At 39.4% G+C, this 4932-nt stretch overlaps 1 long non-coding RNA gene across 2 annotated transcripts; it reads right to left on the reverse strand.

Moving 5' to 3' along the window:
• Nucleotides 1-326: 326 nt before the first annotated feature.
• On the reverse strand, nucleotides 327-2040 carry LOC119247755 (uncharacterized). Of its 2 annotated transcripts, XR_005125823.2 has the most exons (4): nucleotides 1873-2040; nucleotides 1427-1516; nucleotides 882-1005; nucleotides 327-570 (listed from the first exon to the last, which is right to left on the reverse strand). It is a non-coding gene; the product is annotated as an uncharacterized LOC119247755 (long non-coding RNA). The 2 variants fall into 2 exon arrangements; XR_005125824.2 differs by lacking the exon at nucleotides 882-1005.
• Between the last annotated feature and the right edge of the window lie 2892 nt (nucleotides 2041-4932).

Consider the following 4932-nt stretch of genomic DNA (forward strand, 5'->3'; position numbering starts at 1 on the left):
AGATGAGCTCCCTGTAATCATCTTGGGTGGAGAGAGGAAGGGCTAAGCTGTGGGCTGGGGTAAGTGGTTTCCTTTAGTTCATGTAATTAATTTTAGTCTGATACTGCCTAACAGAGTTTCAGTCTGATAGTCTTATAAGGACCATGAGCTTTTCATCTCCTGTAAGAACGACTGTACATGTTGTTTTAGGAGAATAAGAATATTTGAGTTATATGTCTAGGATTTTACCTGGAAGATTAAAAAAAAATTGAGATTTGAATTGACTAAAAGCAAAGCTTAAGTTATAAGTGCAGCAAAAATAAAAATTTCTAGTGACTCAGCTTTTTTTGAGAGTCTTATTTATTTATTTTTTCAGAATAAACATAGATTGGAGGATCTCAGATGCACTCTCCTGTCTGAGAGAACATCACATGTGATTCTTACAGGCTCACACTAATGACCCTGGAGTGCAGATCTCAGCCTGGGAACACTGGGGGTCTCTTTCCATTCTCACCAGTAGTGAGAGATCTTTGTCCATTCCAACTTCCTTCCCTCTCAGCACTTCTCTCCTCAGTACCTCCAGGGGACAACCTGAAAGAGAAGATTGCTTGAGCATACTGGTGATCTGCAGAACCACAACCCTCCTCTTCCACAGCAGAAGCAATGGGAGACATGCAGATTGTGAATATTTCTGCACATCATCAAAACCCCTGAGGATATCCTATCAAGACATAGTCTTGACCCAGAGTCTAGGAAATACTTGTCACAGTTTGTTTCACAAGATGAATAGACAAGGAATGGGAAGAAAACACAGCTTCAAAATATTCATTCATCAGAGAAAGGCCAACCTTTGCTTTGTGACTTTGCCTGCTTCTCAGAATATCTATATAGATAATTCCAACCTTGAAAATAGGTGTCATACAATGGGAGTTCCTCCATGCTCTCCTGGCTGTTTGTAGGATCATCTCATCTCCACAAAGTACCTCTGCTCTTACTCTATCAAGGAGGCAACTTTATAACAAATGCCTAGAGAAAAATCACCTTATTACTCATTGTCTATAATGAAAAAATGGTAACTTAGTGACTGAGTCCCTAGAGGGGGACCCTTGATAGGAATAGAAGCATCACAAGTATAGATGAAAAAAGAGAAACTTTCCCACCTACACAAGTTCTGGATAATAAAGTTGTGTTTATTCTGGGGTTATGGCTCAATGAGGGCTCAGAACAAAATTTCTGTTTGAAAAATATCCCCCCTAAAGAGAAAACTTAGAGGGAATTATCTCCCAAAGACCAGATTTGAGTATGGGATTTCTCAGCTATCTAGCACGTGGACCATGGAAGTAACAAGAACTGTCAGTATATGACCATAAGACTGAGTGTATGATCATAAGTAACCAGAGCTGTCTGTCAGTGTATGACCCAGGGTTGAAGGTCAGACAATACTTACCTGACCTTCCTGGATGGTCCATCTTTATTTGATTGTTTTCTTTAGCTTTATGCATAACACTTTGCAGAGAAGACCTGCATCTGATCAAGACTGAGACAAAGCATGCTGTTTCAGAGACTTTGTTCCAGAAACTACATATGTTCCCAGGTTCCATGGGGTTCCTAGATCCTTACAGCTTGGCGTCAACTTCTGCTCAGACAGGGCCCCAGACATTTCCTCATATTCCATAGAGATTCTAGCCAAGTCCCGACTTCTCTCTGCCAGCTACTTCTATCATATGTAAGATTTTGATTTGTAAGATTGTAAAGCCCTAGGTCACTGAGACATGGGAGATGAGAGAAAAGTAGTCATTCCTCCCAAAGTACTCTACATTATAATGGATACCTTCTCCCCCCTGTCCACACATTCCCTCATTACAGTTTCCCTTAACAAAACTGAGCACTTACATTTCTTTATATTTTGGTCTATGTCAAGTAAATAGGGAGCGATCATGCCAAAGAGAAAAAATACAAAAGGTATAGCAAACAGGACATAGAACCAAGGAAAATCTTTTGAGAATAAACTGACCCCTGCTTCAACCTCTGCCATTGAGTTATGAAAGAAGACATGGAATTCTCTACCTCAATTCTCTCATCTCCTAGGTGATGGTGTGATAAAGTCACAGCTTGAGGAACAATAAGAATGGTGAAGGCCTTAACAGGGATTGGCCAAGACTTATCACATATAAACTATGTAGAAGCAAGTAATGTCAGAGTGTTTCACTTCTATCAGAGCTCCACTGAACCAAAAATGCTAGACTGTGAGGCCAGACGGCAAGAGGGCAGGTCACCACACAAATATTCAGAATGTGCATCTCATGGCACTAATGCCAAGTGCATTCCCAAAAGGAAGGAACTATTTCCCTAGAATCCATTGCCTTAGAACTAGTTCTATTCATCAGAATAACATCTAAGTTAAAGGATCAAAAAAAGCATGAATTTTTAAAAAGATTATTTATTTATGCATACAAGAACTGGGGTGCAGGCCAGAGGTACGGCTGTGAGAGGATTCACCAGAGACAGAGTGGGGAGCAGAACAGGAGGATCTACTGAAATACACTGTTGAAGGGAGCAGCAGGGGAGACAGGAGAGGTCCCTGATAGATCAACTCACGACTGGATTGTGTTCCAAATAAGCAGAAGGTGCAAATCCTGTTTAGTAGACGGAATTCTTTTATTTTGTCTCAGTTGGAAGAAGGATGTTTTATTGGCCATCTCTACCATTATTTTCTATACCCAAAGTAAGAGAGTTAATTTCCTTTTTTTTTTTTGTTTTTTAAGATTTATTTTTTACGCATACAAGAACTGGGGGATAGGCCAGAGGCACAGGGGGTGAGAGGATTCACCAGAGACAGAGCAGGGAACACAACAGGCAGATTGACAGAAGTACACTGCTGAGGGGAGCATCGGGCGAGTCAAGCGAGGCCTGCTGCACCATGTGGGTTGCTCCCTGGCTGGTGGGGGATGGAACCTGTGCTGCAGTGGCTGCAGACGGCCTCATAGGTTGTGACCTACCCCCTTGAGCCACCAGGGAGGCCTAAGAGAGTAAATTTCAAGATGATTTATGGGAGGTGATATGTTACCAAACATTTGAAGAACTGTGAGCTGATCACCTAAAACATAAACAATGCTGTAAACCAACATTACCTCATAATACTATAATTTTTAAAATAAATGAACATAGGGCCTTTCTGGTGGCACAGCGAGTTGAGCGCAGCACTGTGAAGCTATCCGCAGCCTCTGAAGTGCGGGTTCGATCCTAGCCGGCCAGTGAGAATCCCACATGGCGCAGCAGACCTCTCCTGTCTTGCCCGCTGCTCCCTTCAGCAGTGTATTTCGGTCGTCTGCCTGTACTGTTCCCTGCTCTGTCTCTGGTGAATCCTCTCACCGCACCCCCCAACACCTCTGGCCTGTGCCCCAGCTCTTGTATAAAAAAAAAAAAATTAATCTTTAAAAAAATTTTCTTTAAAAGTATAAAAAAAATGAACATAATACTATATTTTTTAAAGTAAATAAGTAAATACAACATATATAGCTTATTGCATATTATTCAAAAGACTTGAGAACTGAACAATGTTATAGGTAGGTGGTATATTTTTCCTAATAGATGTGTGAATTTCAATGATTTTCCCTAGGAATTTCAGAGTATTAGCAAGTCTGATCTTACTTTGTGCAATATGTAATCCTATTAACCCTAACAAAGCAGGTCAGAAATAAAGAATCTCATATTTGGATGGAATTTAATAAGCACTTTTTATACGTAAGGGCTACCCATTGACTTCTCTGTACCCCTGGCTTGTAGCTAACAGGTTATTTCATTGCTTCAAAACAAATAATTCAGATATAGTGCAATAAAGAGTAACTTTACAGAGAGTATAAGTATTTATAATAGAATTATTTTCCAAGATGTTGTCCACCAATGTCTTCTAGGATATGAACTAGAAAATTATCCATGTTCACCACAGCGACAATACCAAAGGAGCAAGAAGGGCCCAACTCCTAATGAATCACCACTAATCCTGACCCTGATATAGAAGCTAACACTCCTTTACCCACCAAGAAATCCATAATTTCTTTTTCTATAATCAAAGGAAGTGAGGACAGGAAATTATTTTTCCAGTGAAAATCTAACCATACTATGGAGTAATTTGAATTGATTTGCATTTTTAAAGATCACTGTACTTGAGAATATAAGGAATCATCTTAATTTTAATTAACCACACAGCACACATGTGCTATGACCAGTAACTCAACCATGAAAAGACAGAATTGGGTTTGGAAATAAGGTTTAAGAATCTTCTCAGCCCATGTTACAAAGTTAACATAAAAACATTCTCCTCCCAAATGACTTCTGGATGCCCCTCTTCTGACCATGCTTGTCAGAAGTTTCATAATTTATTTTTACAAAAAGAGTTCTTCCACACCTCCATAAAATCAGTTTCCAGTGTCTATAAGGGGCAGAGCCAAAATTAAGTAAGAAAAGATGAAATATCCACAGAACATTTTTTAGGATATTCAAATGTTTTTACTGTGGTGTCTTGTTGGAAGGAGACAAATCTCAACTCTGGACCTTGATCAACATCTCCTCAGTCTGACCTTAGCTCCCTCACTTAGGGTTTCATGCTGGAGGAGAAAGTATATATTTTGGTTAAATTGACTAGAATATGAACACTATAAAAATGGTCTTAAAGTAGAAGTTCACAGAGATTTTTCAATAACACAAAACTGGTCTGAAAGTATTTATTACTGGATAATTTTCATAAGAAGGGAATATAAATCAGCATTACCTTATTTGAACATAGACAATGACATTTTCTGAACCTCCATTCCAGACCAAAACCTAACAAGAGTTTCAATAGAGGCATATTTTTTCTTCAAATGACACTGTACTTTCTTCATACTCAGCACTTCTCAGATGTTCCTCTTCATTTAAGAGTTTTTCCTCTCCCAGATCACTCCCTGTGGAATG

This window comes from Talpa occidentalis, unplaced genomic scaffold (genome assembly GCF_014898055.3).
Source record: "Talpa occidentalis isolate TD23 unplaced genomic scaffold, MPIMG_talOcc4v2.1 talOcc4.16, whole genome shotgun sequence".
Classification (NCBI taxonomy): Eukaryota; Metazoa; Chordata; class Mammalia; order Eulipotyphla; family Talpidae; genus Talpa; species Talpa occidentalis.